The sequence below is a fragment of the Vicugna pacos genome, chromosome 9, assembly GCF_048564905.1.
Source record: "Vicugna pacos chromosome 9, VicPac4, whole genome shotgun sequence".
Taxonomy (NCBI): Eukaryota; Metazoa; Chordata; class Mammalia; order Artiodactyla; family Camelidae; genus Vicugna; species Vicugna pacos.
Window position 1 is genome coordinate 75,884,603 of NC_132995.1, and position 16,038 is coordinate 75,900,640.

At 45.7% G+C, this 16,038-nt stretch overlaps 1 long non-coding RNA gene across 1 annotated transcript; it reads left to right on the plus strand.

Moving 5' to 3' along the window:
- On the plus strand, positions 1–12,760 carry LOC140698541 (uncharacterized). The gene is made up of 3 exons (XR_012076360.1): positions 1–106; positions 11,970–12,104; positions 12,210–12,760. It is a non-coding gene; the product is annotated as an uncharacterized lncRNA (long non-coding RNA).
- The last annotated feature ends 3,278 nt before the right edge of the window (positions 12,761–16,038 follow it).

Genomic DNA, 16,038 nt, shown 5'->3' on the forward strand with positions numbered 1-16,038 from the left:
ACGTGCTTATGACCACGTAAGAGGGAAAAAGTCGAAGAAAAGAACTGGAATAACTGTGTCTACACGTCCACCATCGTAGGCTAGTGCACCCAGACAGACGAGCTTGGTAAAGCATGTATTAAGAATAAGTCGATTTGGGGGATGCAAAACGCTTAGAAGAATTACGAATATGATTTGAGAGAAGAAAATGAAAAATGCTAGTGACATGTAGGCTGCTCCATAATTGTTTTAAGAAACAGGGCCAATTAGCTGATGAAGCACGAAGAAAGATTTTGAGTCAAATAGTACATATGCTGACTTCAAGGGGAGGCATGACTTACAGTCCCAGTCTTGCTTCCTGCCTATTCAATTTCTTAGTTTAAAATTTTGACTTCTTACTTACCTTAAACATCAGTATTTTTATTAGCAGTTTTCAGCTCTTATATAGCCATTCACTTTTGAAAAGTGAAATTAAATGAGTTCTAACATTGTTTTGACAATAAAATGTATAACTTTTATCAGTAGATATAAACTTACAATTTCCTCTAACAAATTTACTTATTTTAGAAATAATATTGACTATAATTAAGTATATACTCCTCATATATAGCTTAAAGCATAGAAGTTTCAAATTTGGATGTGAGTGAATGAACATGTATAGTAAATAATTATCTTAATATAATCATTTCAAATAAGTAAAGGTTACAAATAAATAATTTTGGGAGGGTGGGCAGTGAACAGGGGCTCCATCTGTGAAGAGACCATAAATTGTATACAGTACTACCAAAAAAGCTTAATTTAGTTAATCAGCTTAAGATAATTTATTTGTAAAATTCTGTCCCTGTTTATCAAAATTTTGTAAATAGCAAAATAACACTGGGAAACACTAAAAGAAAGTTAATTTTGCATCTAGAATGGTAAAACTATATGACAGAAAGAATTTCCATCAGCAATAAAAAGTATAAATCAGGTACAGTAGGAGCTACAGAATATGCCTCTATGAAATGACCATCACCTAATCTACATGTCCTCAGAGATCCCCAGCCCTTTTGAATCGACTGGTTGTCTGTTGTTTGGTGTCAATTACATTCTCAGGCACCTCCTGAGAAAAGGAGCCTTTAAGGAGGAGTGTCTGTTTGCCCAAGCCTGCATTCCTAAACGGCTGATGAGGGGTGTTGGTGAGCCCCACCTTCTGAGATAAAAATAGAGGGTCCAACTCCCATGGGCTTCTGACTCCCATCCGAGAAAAGAATTAGACATTTACAGAATCCAACAATCCTTCGCCTTCACCCAGATCACTACGCCACTAGCCTTCTCACTACCCCTCACCTACGGTGCTCCCTTCCCTTGTTCTCCAGCTGGAATGCCATCGTGCAGATGATACCCCTCCTTGTGGTCACCTTCGACTCCTCCGCCTCCTCGTGCTCCCTCCTCACTCCCCGTGTGGCAAGGTCACAACCTTTTAAAGCCCTTATTAGGCCTGTGATCTGTGCGTTGCAGCTTGGTGTGATTACAGGAAAATGCCCAACTCTGCTGTCGAGTATTCCTTTAAATTTACTACCATGACCCTCTAACGGGCAATCATACTGTATTAACTCACCACTTTGCCACTCACCTCACTGGTGAGAGCTTCTCTCACCTTCTTATTTAAAAGAGCAGTCGCCACTGCCCCCCCATACTCCTTGTTCACTTCCCAGATTTTCTCCATAGACGTATGTCCATCTGACATGGTACATAATTGTTTATTTGTCCAATATCTGTCTCCTTCTTGAACAGAAACTGGGAGACCGGATTTTTGTCTGTTTTGCTCACTTACCTAGTAGAGTATCTGGCACTTAGCAGGTGTTCAATTAACAATGATATAATAATGAATAAATGATTTATTCCCAAAGACCCACTCTTATTTTTACTATTGAAGTATAATTCACTTATAATATGATACTAGTTTCAGGTGTACAACATAGTGATTCAGTATTTTTATAGATCATACTACATTTAAAATTATTGTAAAATGTTGCCCATATTCCCTGTTCTGTACAATACACTGTTGTATCTTATTTATTTTACACGTAGTAGTTTATAACTCTTAGTCCCCTATCTTGCCCCTCCCGCCACCCATCTCCCCGCTGGTAACCACTAGTTTGTTTTCTATTATCTGTGAATATGTTCCTGTTTTGTTATACTCATTCCTTTGTTTTATTTTTTAGATTCCACATGTAAGTGACAACATGCAGTACTTGTCTTTCCCTGTCTGACCTGTTGCACTAAGCATAATGCTCTCCATGTCAATCTATGTTGCTGCAAAATGGCAAAAATCCGTTCTTTTTATGGCTGAGTATTATTCCATGGTGTATTTATGCCACATCTTCTTTATCCAGTCATCTGTTGATGGACACTTAGGTTCCTTCCGTATCTTGGCTATTGTAGATAATGCTGCTGTGAACATTGGGGTGTGTGAATCTTTTTCAATTAGTGTTTTCATTTTCTTCTGATGCATGTCCAGGAGTGGAATTGCTGGATCATAAGGTAACTCTATGTTTAATTTTTTGAAGAACCTCTGTGCTGTTCTCCACAGCGGCTGCACCATTCACATCCCCACCAGCAGTGCACTAGGGCTCCCTTTTCTCCACATCCTCACCAGCACTTGTTCTTGTGGTCTTTCTGATGATAGCCGTTGTGACAGATGTGAGGTGATATCTCATTGTGGTTTTGATTTGCATTTCCCTGATGATTAGTGATATCGAGCATATTTTTGTGCACATGTCAGCCATCTGTATGTCTTCTTTGGGAAAATTTTTGGTTGGCATTTGAGCAACTTATTAAAACCAATTTAGAGAAACTTAGAATTCCGGATGGGGGGGTCCAGCCTTTAGGGCTTTGGATCATGTCCGTGGGCTGTGCCCAGACCGAACTGTTCTGGAACCATTAGAAACCTCCGCGCAGGCCCCGCAGGGCACTCAGCGCAGAATAATGAGATCAGTGTCACAAAGGGCTCTGGGCGCTGAAGCGGCTGGAACGGGGTCTGTGAGCTTTCCTAGTATTAGGTCCCTTCCATGCCAAGGGCCAGGGAAAAGGAAACCAGAAATGAGGCTCCGCTGCTATGGATAAAAAGAGACAGGCAGGAGACCAGAGCTTGTAAGAGGGAAGAGCAGGCGGGGGGAGGGCACAGCTCAGTGGCGGAGAGCACACTTAGCAAGCACAAGGTCCTGGGTTCAAACCCCAGTACTGCCATTAAATAAATATGTAAATATGTAAACTTAATTACCTACCCCCCACCCCCCACCCCCCGTAACACACACACACACAAGAAATAACTGTTCAACAAGCTCGAGGGAGCAAGGGAAAGAGGGGGATGTGACCAGAGGATGAATGTCCCTCTGAGGTCCTAGAGGTCATGCAGTTCCAAGTGAGGACCAGGTCCAGGTGAAATGGAGCAGGACCCTGGGGGGCCTTCCTGGGGGAAGACCCCACTCCCACGTCCCCTGCTTCTTATTTGTGGAAAAGCTTTAGCCTCCTAGGCCTTTCCCTGGTTTCTAAAGAAATCTAGCTTTTCCCTGTTTAATCAGAGAAGTGAGAAAGTGCAGAAAAAAGGGAATAGTCAAGGAAGACAAAATAATAAGAGTTTAGCCACAAAACGAAGTCAAGGGCCTTCAGTTCCTCCGCAAGGGCTGTAGGTAACACGCTGAGCCATGTCCCTGAGCTGTTCTGCGGACACTGAGACCCCCGCCAGGTGGAAGACGTTAGCTGCGCGCTGCCACCAGCTCGTCGGAAGCAGGAAGATGGTGATGACTCCGATTCCCGAAACAGCACCCCGTTACCTCACCATCAGCCAGCCAGAGAACTGTGCGCCAGCTGCCCACACGCCCCTGAGCCTCTCCCTCACTCTGCCCTTCAAAGCCCTTCCCTGGAAGCCACCGGGGGGTTCGGGTCTTTCGAGCAACAGCTGCCTGTTCCCCACGCTTGGCCCCACACTGGGTGCCTTGCACCAAACACTGTATTTTCCTTCACCTGGTGAAGAAGGGTGAATACAAAGCAGTGGAAGTTCAAATCCCTTCTTAGGAGACTCAGAGCCAGGGAGGCAAGAGTGCCCTGAAGAAGGGCCATCTCCGCTGCTCTTCTTCTGGGCAAATTCATTCATTGCCTTCCATCCGTGTCTTCTCTGTCTCTAGTTTCTTCCTCCAGTTCACTAAGTAAAAAGAAACCCTTCAATAAAGTAGTAGGTGGTATAAATTCCAGGCTTTTCACTATCGTTGATTTTCACTGAACATGCTGTCTGTGTTGAAATGCTGCAAGTCAATGGATTAAATCGTGGGAGCCTTTCGCTGGTGACTTGAAATGCTTCACAGACAACAGCATTAACAACAGGGAACCACATGGTCATAAAATTATTTCATGTATGATTCTCTTTTGGTCCCTCTCATAAGATTTCATGTCTTCTCCTGGCAGCCACCCTCGCGGCTCCTCATCTTTATCTCCCGGTTTAAGAGTCTTTATGGAATTCAGTCTTCAGCCCCTCCTCCCTTTCCTGGAGGTCAGGGATGGGGCTGAAATTCCAGCCCTCTCATTGGGTGTTTGATCTTTCTGGTGACAAGCCCCTACCTACAGGGCCTCACCCTGAGCCACCTGGTTAACATAAACTCAGATGTGATCCCAGGGGCCTCTTGTGACTAACAAAAAGGGGCTCCTGTCACTGAAGAAATTCCAAGGGTTTTAGGAGCTCAGTGTTAGGAATGAGGGAAAAAGACCAAATATATATCTACACACACAGTTACACCACGTGATACTCTTGAGCAGGCCCGTGTGACCTGCACCGCGCCGGGCTTGGAACGGACGACTCAGTGAGAGGGCCGCCGTCGGCTCCTGCTCGCGCCCCAGGTGCCTCGCTGCATCCGGCAGAGTTTCTAATCGCAAAGAGCAGAAACAACCCTGCAATTTATTTTTATTTTTATGCTGTGCTGATGAACAAGAGCGTTAACACCATGCTTCATTTATTTACTCCATATAATTCTCTTATACTGACCTTCATAAGAAGGTAGCACAAAATGCAGTTAGCGGTCACAGGCTATATTCCTACTAAAACATAACTGAGAAGTGGAAATTTTAGCCGTTGCTAACAGTGAGCTCATATGAAGTTTTCACAGTGACCATTGGACATACCAGGAATGTATCATCTCGTCTTTTGCTCTCTGGGTGACATTCAGGCAGACTCGAACACCCCAACGAGCATTGACAAGTAATTTACAGAATCATCTCTGTTACTGTTTTCTGGTGCCACTCCTGGCACCGACTGTGTGGCGTGTTCCCCACACCAGCTCTCTGGAACTCAGTGTCCAAGGATTCAGTTCAGTCCCAGCACCGTTAGGAGTGAGACCCGGCAGGTCAAGGGCGCGGTCCCACAAGGCTGCCGCCCTCCAGGCGCCAGCTGCAAGGGGGAGCCAGACCCAGACTTCTGCCCAGCAGACTGCGCACCTGGGGTCCCCCCCCCAGATTTGATAATCCCCTAGAATGGCCCACGGAGCTGAGGAAACGTTACTTGTACTTACCGGTGTTTGCTGTAAAGGACACGGCCCAGAAGCAGCCAAATGGCGAGATGCACAGGGCAAGGCCTGGGGGCAGGGGCACGCACAGACCGCCCAGGCCCGCCCCGGGCGTGGTGCCCTGCCGGTGTGTCCACCAGCCTGGAAGCTGCCAGACCCCATCAATTAGGGGTTTTTCTCTAGGCTTCGTTACACAGGCGTGGTCGATTAAATCACTGGCTACTGCTGATCGAACTTAGACTCCAGGTCCCTCTCACCTTCCCAGAGGCCCGGGAGGTTGGGCTCAGAGTTCTAACTCTCTCACCACCTGGCTGGTTTTTCTGTCAACGAGCGCCCCATCCTGGAGCTATCTAGGGTTCCCCCACTTTGGAACATCTTATTGACATACAGAAGACACTCATCGCTCCAGAGATCCAAGGGCTTTAAGATCTCCGTGCTAGGAACCAGAAGTAAAACCAAATATTTAATTTTTATTGCACCATAATTTCATTTAGAAAATACAAAATGTGCCACGGTTTTGTGAATGAAAGGTCCTTCTCCAAATGTTATCTTTCTTGTTAGGTGTGAAAGTTAACAAACGGCCGAGTAACGTGAAACTTCAGCTGCCATGGTCTGATTGCCTGCGTTTCACTGATTCAGAAAGTTTCATCCAAGCAAAGTTTGTTTCCAAAGCAGAACAAGTGTTTTATTTACAGCATCAGAAGAAGTGCTTTAATTCTAGCCGATTTACCTTGGCTGGTCCTTGGCTAACAAATGTCCGTAATGTCACACTTTCGTTAAAGTGGAGAAGAGTGTGAAGCACCAGCTCTGGGGTAAAGAACTAAGTGCAGGTGCGTCCAGGGAGGCAGAGCTTGTACAACACACTCTCCGGAGGCTGGGACTCTCCTCAGCAGGAGTAAATCCGGGTTCCGAGTCCACAAGTGAAAGGGGAGCGTTCCTCTTCCCTGGTAGATCTGTAAGGGTATTTACGTGACACTCACTTGACCAAGTTGAAATGTTTCATGTGTCAAGCTGGGAATGGTGACTTCATAGTAAATGGGAATTCTTCTATCTGTAAAAAGAAAATGTAGGTAAATTGGACTATAGTAAATCTAAGAATCCTGTCAAAAGATTCTCTATTAAATGCGACATATTACCCTGTATTGGATCTTGGAACAGAAAAAGATCAGTAGTGGAAAAAAATGGTGAAGTCTGAACAAAGTCCATAGTTGAGTTAGTGGTGGTGTATCACTGTTAACTTCTTAGTTGTGACAAATGTGCTGTGGCTGTAGGCACTGACGTCAGGGGAAGCTGAGTACAGGGTGTGGGAACTCTCTGTGCTAGCTTTGCAACACATCTGAAGTTATTCCAAAATTTTAAAAAATTATTTGAAAAAACTACTGAAATACTTCTTAAAGAAAGTAAAACGATTATTTACGAATTGGAGAAAATATTCACACAACCACAAAGGTACACACGTGGGGCCCTGGGTTCACGCCCCAGCGCCTCCACTAGAAAAAAAATAAACAGATAAGCCTAATCACCACCCCGCACAAAGTAACAGGACAAAAACGCCACAGAAACGAGCGCAAGAGGGTGCTTTAAGCAGATGCTCCTACAAATCAGTAAGAAAATTCGAACAGGCCCGAGGGTAAATGCGCGAAAGACCAGAAGGAGCTTTTCAGAGAGAAGCAGCGCGTGTGCCTGACGGACAGAGGACGCGCTGGTGGCCAGCCCCAGGGAAGGAGGACAAGCACGTGTAGGCCGCGGTGAGATGCTGCTTCTGCCCATTTCACTGGCTTTTAAAGTTCGCGGTGCCAAATATCGGAGAAGGCGTAGATTATAAATTCTTTTCTGTACAGCTGGGCAGAACAAAAATTGGCGCAACCACTTTGGAAAAGAGTTTTGGAGTTATTTTCTGAAACTGAAAATTCACTTACTCCCCAACCTAGCAATTCTAATCGTAGATTTATTCCCGAAAGAAACGGTAGCGCCTCTGTACCAGGAAACACATGGGGATGTTCGTAGCAGCGCAGCTACCAACGGCAAATGCCTGGAAATGCGGACAGGGCTACGAATGAACGAACTGGTATATTCACATGATGCAGTATCATTTGACAAGCAGAGGAGTGAAAAAAAGTCCTCCAAATTTACAGGATTGTGCCCTTTTAAGAAATTAATGAACAACTAAAAAGCACCTTAAAGGAATATCTATCATCTACCTGTGATAAAACAGTAAAAAAAGAAAAATAAGGGAATTATGGAGATGAGACTGAAGAGTATGTTGCCTCTGGGCGCGGGAAGAAAGGGACAGACACAGAAAGAGCGAAATCAAGGTGTCAGGCTGTGCGATGAGGGCAGCGTTCAAAGGTGCCTGTCGTCTTCTCAGAACTAATAAAAGATGGTCCAATGACAAACATGTGTCACGAAACAAAGGTTATTTTCTATTCACTTCTATGCACCTGACATTCTTGACTAAGCAAAAATTACAAAATTTAAGCAACTTATCTTTTCATCCCAGTTCTTCAGTTTTTCACCTGTTTTTCCAGTTTTGTTTTCTATTCATTCATTAATCTAGTGTTTCCAAGCACCAGGGACCAGCCTATAAACAAGGCAGAAGTGTCCCCCGTGTGTGGAATTTACATTGGACGACTAATGCATTAAACACTCTGTCTATCCAAGTCCTCACTGTCTTCTCCGTGTTTAAGATGCTTGCCATTCACATCTCCCTCCATCATCAGACTCAGAGCAGGACCGATGTCACGTCATTTTGCATCTCCCTTTGGTACCTAACACAGTCTGCTTGGTATGAGTTCAGAAGTGCTCACTGAATGAAGCTGGTGGGAGGGTGGAGATCTGGAAAGAAAACAGAGAGGAAAGTGGACATAACTGGCCTCGGTTCTTTCCCTTCCCTGGGAGAGGAAAGATCTGACTCTGCCCCCTTTTCTCTCCTGCCCCCCCTTGGGTGTGGCCTCCTGCCCCAGTGGTGAGGGTGGGGGCTCGAGCAGCCCCTGGGGACTTCCTTGCTGGATCAGGCAGGCTTCTCTCTCGGCCCAGAGGAAAAGTAGGAAATTTCCTTTTCTCTGGAGCTGGGCTCTCTAGAAGTCTTGGTAAGACTTGAGGATCGTCTGGAAACTCACATCAACAACTTCTTTCTGTTTGAAAGTTGCCAAGAGAGTAGATTTTAAAAGTTTCATCACAAGGAAAAAAAAACTGCTACAATGTGAGGTGATGCTAACTAAGTTATTGTGGTGATCATTTTGCAGGATACGCGTGTGTCAAATCATTCTACTGTACACCTAAAACTTCTACAATGTTACACGTCAGTTATATCTCAATAAAACTAGAAAAGATAAAAACAAAAACAATTTCTTTCTAGAACAAAAGTGACAGGTGTACCTCATCAGAAGGTATTAGACGTTACATTATGAAGAGGATGTCGCATCTCCCCATCTCCAGTTTGTGTCTTTTATTTGCCAGCACCATCCACGTAGGAACTGTGGCTGACTTAAAGGAGAGAGAGAGAAAATATAGTCCAGAGCAGATCAATTTGCACCCCCTTTCCCCACAGAAGGCCTTCCCAGCACCCCCCCCCCCAACGTGATTTCTCACTGGATGGTTCTTCCCGGACGACTCCTGCCTCTGCATTCTCCCCCTCAGCCTCTGCGAGCCTCCCGCTCAGGCCGGCAGGGTCAGGGCTGCTCAGCCTCGTCGTGTCGGACCCGCTTTTTTGAACCCTCAGAAGGCTGGTCAGTTTCTCCCGGGAGGCCCAGTGAAGGGGTTCTGCACCCGATGCCACCGTGAGGGGCAGGGCTTTCTGGTCCCCACACCAGGAAACAAGGTGTCCTGAAGACGGAACTTAGTTTTGTCACTGTCTATCCGGAGATAGCTTCAGATTCCATGGGCTGAGGGCTCCGTCCTGCAAGACTCCTCACACCACGCTCCTGCCACCACTGGCCTCCGGTCCCCATGGCAAGTCCAGGCTGTCACCTGTGCTTCTGACAGACCGACTGTAACTCAGAGGTTCCATGACCCCCTCCTTGGGGGTGATTAATCTGCTAGCGGGACTCAGAACTCAGGGAAACAGTTTATTTACGGTTACCTGTTTTGTTGTTGTTGTTGTTGATAGAAGCATGAGGCTAAAGGCAGTGGATGAACACACTGATGGAGAAGATGCACGAGGCATGTGGGAAAGGGTGTGGGGTTTCCACGCCCTCCCCAGGCACACCGCTCTCCCAGCGTCTCCACGTGTTCACCACCCTGAAAGCTCTCTGAACCCCATGCTTCTGGGATTTTTATGGAGGCTCCATCCCCTTAAGCACGCTTGATCATTACCTCTGCCTTCAGCGCTTTTCCCCTCTCGAGAGCATGGGGGTGGGGCGGGGCGGGACTGAGAACTCCAAGCTTCTAATCATGGCTTGTTCCTTCTAGTGCCAGCTCATCCAGGGGGCTGTCCAGGAGCCCTCTTGGACGTTCCCCATTAGCACAAGGCACTCCTATCACCCAGGAGATGACAGGGCTTCAGCAGACCCGTGCCAGACGGGTCAAAACCAAGTATGAGAACAAAGGATGTTCCTCCTGCTGTTACCACTTGGGAAATTGCAAGTGTTTCAGGAGCTCTGTGCCAGGAAACAGGCACAGGGACCAGCATATGTTTCCCATTATCTCACCTACTTCCTTCCTCTACCTCGCTGACCACCTGGCTCTCAGGCCCGCATCCTTCTAACCACTACACAGCCGTGTTCTCCATGGTCCTGTGGTCCCGTGAGGCTCTACTCCGCCTTGGTTAGTAATTGTAGGAATTCCGCATGCTGTCACTTTTCCCGATGGTGGTGTGCAAAGCAATGGAAGGGCCTCCTGTCCCAGGTCCAGCTCTGGCACTAACCAGCGGGATCTTAATTGATCTGATTTTCCTTTTTTGTAAAATGAGAGTACTGGATTCAGTCATCTCCAATCTTCCTTCCACTTTTTTCTTTTTTAAAAAAATTATGTATAATTGACATCTTATATTAATTTCAGGGGTACAACATGATTCAATATTTGCATATATTGTGAATAAGTCTAGTTAACATCCTTCACTGTACGTAGTTACAACTTGTTTCTTCTTATGATGATTCCTTTCAGACCTGAAATTCTGTGATTCTGCAATCCCAGGCAAAGCCGCTTGACTTTCGTGGGTGTTGTCCTGGAGCCAGGCCACCTCTCCCGGACCCTGCCCCTGCCCTGTCGCCCCTGCCTCGGTTCCTGCTTGACGTGTGTCCCCCTGCGGCCCGGACGTTCGTGCAGCCTCTTTTCCCAGATGCTGCGGCCTTGGCTCCAGCTCTCCTGCATTTATAGATTGCCTTCTGTTACCTTTTTATGTGCGTACATTTTATCTGCTCACATTCATCTTAAATACTTTTAAGGCTGGAGCCCTGCCTTGTAACCCAAACTGACTTCCAATCACCTGCCTATAGTGGACGTTCAGTAAAGGTTTATTTCTTCATTGAAGAGTGTATGGAGAATTTATGTACCCTTGTTATGAAAACTTTTTTTGAAACGATCTTGAGTAAAAAATAGCATAGCTTTGGCTTGCCTGACTTAACCTGTTTCAGTGTAAAGATGCTGTGCATTCTTCCTCTCTAACCCTCCCCGTGAGTTCCCTTAAAAGAGCTGTTTTGATAAACATTTTGAGAAATTTATGTTCTTATGGGAAACATTTCTCCCCAGGCATTCCATTAAACTTGTCTGTCAGGTTATTTGGTGTTTTGTTTTGTTTGTCAGAGAGTTACTCAGAATTACTGGGTCATTTCTCTACTTAAAACCCTCCAGTGCCTTCCGTCTCACTCAGAGAGCCCAGTGCCAAGTGTGAATTCCTAGCCGTGGCCTCTGCCAAGCTGGCATCCTTGCCACCTCTGGCCTTGACACCTACCACCTCGTGCTCCCCGCTCCCCTGGCCTCCATGCTGTTCTTCCATCACATCAGCCGTGTTCCACCGTCATGGTGTTTTACTGAGAGACCTTCCCTGACAACCCTATACCTGAAGCAGAGCACACACTCTCAATTCCCCCGACTCTGCTTTGTTTCTCTTCATAGAATTCATCGTCAAAAATATGAATACATTTCATATTCATCCACCAAATTTTCTGTCTGCCCCACTGCAATGTACGCTGCATTGAAAGTGGGCACTTTGCTTGGTTCTCGGCTGTACCCTTTACCTCTGGCGCAAAATAGCACCCAATAATTACTTTCATGTTAAGTCACTCTCAGTTACTCTGGCTTGAAAAAATGTGGTATCAAATCATAAATTTTAGTTCGAGTAAATTACAGGTAAGCAATTATGCTGCTGATTGCTGTTTTTTTTCTGTTGCATCAGTGATAAGACATTGATTGAGTCACTAGAGGTTGAGAAAAATTGGATAAACTGAGAAGATTGTTTCAAAGTTTCTGAAAATATTAACAATGTTTATTTCATTAATTTTCTCTTAATATTAGCATAGTAAAAGTGATCTCTTCATGTGGCCACTAGGTGGCAGGATATACACACATACTTCGCAAACGGCACTTGGTTGCAGGTTCGCGTTGTGGGAGCAGTAACACCAACCCCCTACACTAGACGAGTATTTTATGGTAGGTGAAACAGTTCCACAAAAACTCTCTCATGAAGCCCCTGTGGAATAGGGAAGACAGGTATTTTCTTTCTGTTTATTTTTAATCTGTCTTCTTTTCAAACAGGAAAACTGAGGCTCAGGGTTCAAGGGTTTTGCCCCAGGGAGTACACTGCAGAGCCAGGATCAGAGCTCCTTTCACAACTCCACTCAGAGGGGGGAGAGTGAGGTTCCTGGAAGTTTGCTGCCGGGTCTGAACTTGCCGTGATGAAAGAGCCTGGAAATACAGATCCTTCTCAGATTTTAAAAAGTAAATCACCCATGAAAGCTTTGCAACCATCCCTCTCGACGTGGGATAGACCCTGAGATGCATCTCTTTTCGGATCTCCCCAGACTTCAAAATATGTTCATGAAGAAACTAGTTTGTCATGAAGCGTCTACACTGTGCCAGCAGACAGTCGCTGTGGGTAGCGGGGCACCTAGTCGTGAGACAGCACGCGCCTGACTCATGGAGGTTTCTGCCTCCTAAATGGTTGAGTTCCGTGGAGAGCCGGGGTGTTCGACTCCCCGGTAGTGTCAATGGGACTGACACACGCTGAGCCCTGGGTGGATCTGGAAGAACACAATCGTGGAACAGCGGAAAGATCACCTGCATGGGGAGATTATCACCATCACTTAAATTCAGTAAGTATTGCTCTTAGGTTTTCTGGGTTTACCAGAAGCAACCTGTTGGTGTGTTTTCAGCACAGGTTTCTACTGGCAGAAATGTGATGTAATAAAGTTTGCTTTATTAATTGCACCTTGCTAGAGTGCCATGTGGCACATTAGAAGTAACTCAGGCTTTGAGGCCGAGTTCTGGGGAACAGTCCCAACTTGGCTACCTACTGGCTGTGTGATGTCCAGCGAGTGACTCAGCCCCTCTGAATCTCACTTTCCTTCTGTGTAAATGGGTATAATAGTATCTGCTTTGCTGCGTTGGTATGAAGATGAAATGAGATTGTCATCATGAAAAAGGTTTATAAACTAAAATCCCCATATATAAGTAAGGCGGATTGCTTTTATCAGAAAGGCAGGGCTGGAAGCAAGCTTTGTCGTTACTAGCTGTTGACCTTGGGTGGCTTCGTTCACACTGCTGTGCCTCAGTTTTCTTGCTGGGAAAAAAAAAATGAAGTAATCAGCAGCTCATCTACTGAGGACTTTCTGAGCGCCCAGCACTTGTCTAAGCTCCTCGTGTAATAACTGACTTAATCTCTACACCTGCTTCTGAGGTGGATTTGTTAAAACTGATTGATTGTTAAAATCTTGGTATTTTAGAGCTAGAGAAGCCTTTCACTAATGTGGTTGAATCCTTTTGCTTTACCCATTGAAGAAAAAAAAACTCGAGGTGAGGCGAAGTGCTCGAGGTCACGTGGCTGGTTCTGGGTGGAACTGAGACTAGAAAGTAGCCGGTGGCCGGTTTCCAGGACATTTCATCGTTTCCATTCCTATAATGTCAATTCGGAGACGCGCAAAGTGGAGAGTTATGCTTCTACCTTTTAATCCAGCTGGAGGGAAGAGCGGCGATGAGGCTGCGGGACACAGCAGCTGGGAGGCAGCAGGGGGTCGGGGAGAATCTGTAGGGGACGGCGATGATGTCAGAGGGCTTCCTGGGGGAAGAGAGATTTGAACTGGGTGTAGAAAAACAGTGAGGATGTGATAAACAAAAGGAGGGAACAGATGTTGCAGGAGAAAATGGTGTAGATCAAAGCGGGAGGAAGATACGGATGTGGAATTTGCAGCCTCCAAAGCTCCCTGTTAAGGAGAAGTGGCACCTGACACAGGACAGGTGGTAGGTGGGGACACCAGGGGAAGTTTGCTTTTAGTTCTATGACCAGTGAGAACCATTAGTTAAGCAATGCAATCATTTGTTTCACAAAGGTTGACAGGACATCTGCCCTGTGCTGTGCTCAGCGGGCGCTGGACATACAGTGCTGAATGAAGAGGCCTTGGTCCCTGCCTTCATGGGCATTCAATCTAGTCCAGAGAGATGGATGATAAACGGGTAAATTAATACAATCTGAGAAATGCTAATAGAAGTCAAGGACAGGGTGCTGTGTCAGAGAGCAGCAGAGAACACATCCTCACCAGGGCTGCAGGGACAGCTGCTCTGAGCAGTTAGAGGCCCACGCGGCTAGAACACTGTGAGTGTGGGGGCTGCAGGAGGGGCTGGGGAAGGGAGCTGGGGTTGGATAATGCCGAATTTTCTTCTAAGTGCAAAGGGAGTTCTCAGTGTGCTGGAGGTTTTTAAGCAAGTAAATGATATGGTCTGACATAAAAAATTTAAAAGCTGCTGTCGGCTGCTCTATAAGGAATGAACTGTGGAAACGGGGAGGAGACACAAGTGGACTCAGGGGGCCAGTGCTGCGGGGGAGCCACGGCAGACATGCTCAAGAAAGGCAAAGGTGCTCTGAACTGGGGTCATAGCAAATGAAGCAATGAAGCAATGAAGCAGAGCATCTTCATAGCAATGAAGACATTTGGACTTGGCTGGCAGAAGATTTGAAGGTAGGTTCTCCAGAACTTATTGATGACCTGGCTGTGAGGGGTAATGGAGAGTGCAGTGGGCTGGATGATGGTCCTCAAAAAGATACATCCTGAAGACATACAAATGGCCAACAGGCACATGAAAAAATGCTCAATATCACTAATTATGAGAGAAATGCAAATCAAAACTACAGTGAGGTATCACCTCACACCAGCCAGAATGGCCATCATTCAAAAGTCCACAAATGGCAAATGCTGAAGAGGCTGTGGAGAAAGGGGAACCCTCCTACACTGCTGGTGGGAATGCAGTTTGGTGCAGCCACTGTGGAAAACAGTATGGAGGTTCCTTATAGACTTACCATATGACCCAGCAATCGCACTCCTGGGCATATGTCCAGAGGAAGCTCTAATTCAAAAAAATACACGCGCCCCACTGTTCATAGCAGCACTATATACAATAGCCAAGATATGGAAGCAACCTAAATGTCCACTGACAGATGACAGGACAAAGAAGAAGTGGTATGTTTATACAATGGAATACTACTCAGCCATAAAAAGAATAAAATAATACCATTTGCAGCAACATGGACAGTCCTGGAGACTGTCACGCTAAGTAAAGTAAGCCAGAAAGAGAAAGAACCAGTTTGCCAGATCGTTTGTACATGTGTTACAGAAAAGTTATAATATACAGGTCCCTTAACTCAAAGTTATCCACTTTTCCTATGTAAATAATCACAGGATATTGACTGTCTTCAAAAATTCCCTCTTTCAGACTTATCTTCTTAAAGAAAAGAGTGCGTCCTGGTGAGGATGAGCGAGGGGGTCGGCTGAGGTGGAGGCTGCGTCCTGTGTACCTGCTGCTTCTCCAATGAGTGTGATTTAGGTCAATAGTCTCCCTGCTTTAAAGTAAAAGTGATTGTGGGGGTACGTGAGCCTATCAGCCGGTTACTCTTCACTGTGAATGAATTTAAATTATTTTCTTCTTAAATGATATCAGTTGCAGAAGTGAGGGGACGAATAAGCCTTTGCGGGGAGAGGAAGAGAGTGTTGACATTTTTGACAGAGAAAATAGTATCAAAATTTGGGGGAAGGAGAAGGGGATTGGAGCCTTAAAAAAATTAAAAACTAAAGATACCAATCAATCCAAAACGACGAAGATACAAGTAGATTCAAACAGGAAGTCCAGGCAGAGAGCAAACATAAACTCAGCATATTTTGCCATTGTCGGGGGCTCTAATGGCAAACTTATTTTCTATTAATAATAATAATAAGAAAAGAGACACGTCCATGTTTTAAACCCTGGAGTCTGAGAGTGTGACTTTATTTGGAAAAAGAAGGTCTTTGCAGATGTAACTAAGGCTCTCCAAATGAGGTCATCCTGGATTATCCACATGGGCCCTCAATCCAATGACAAGTGACCTTACAAGAGGCCC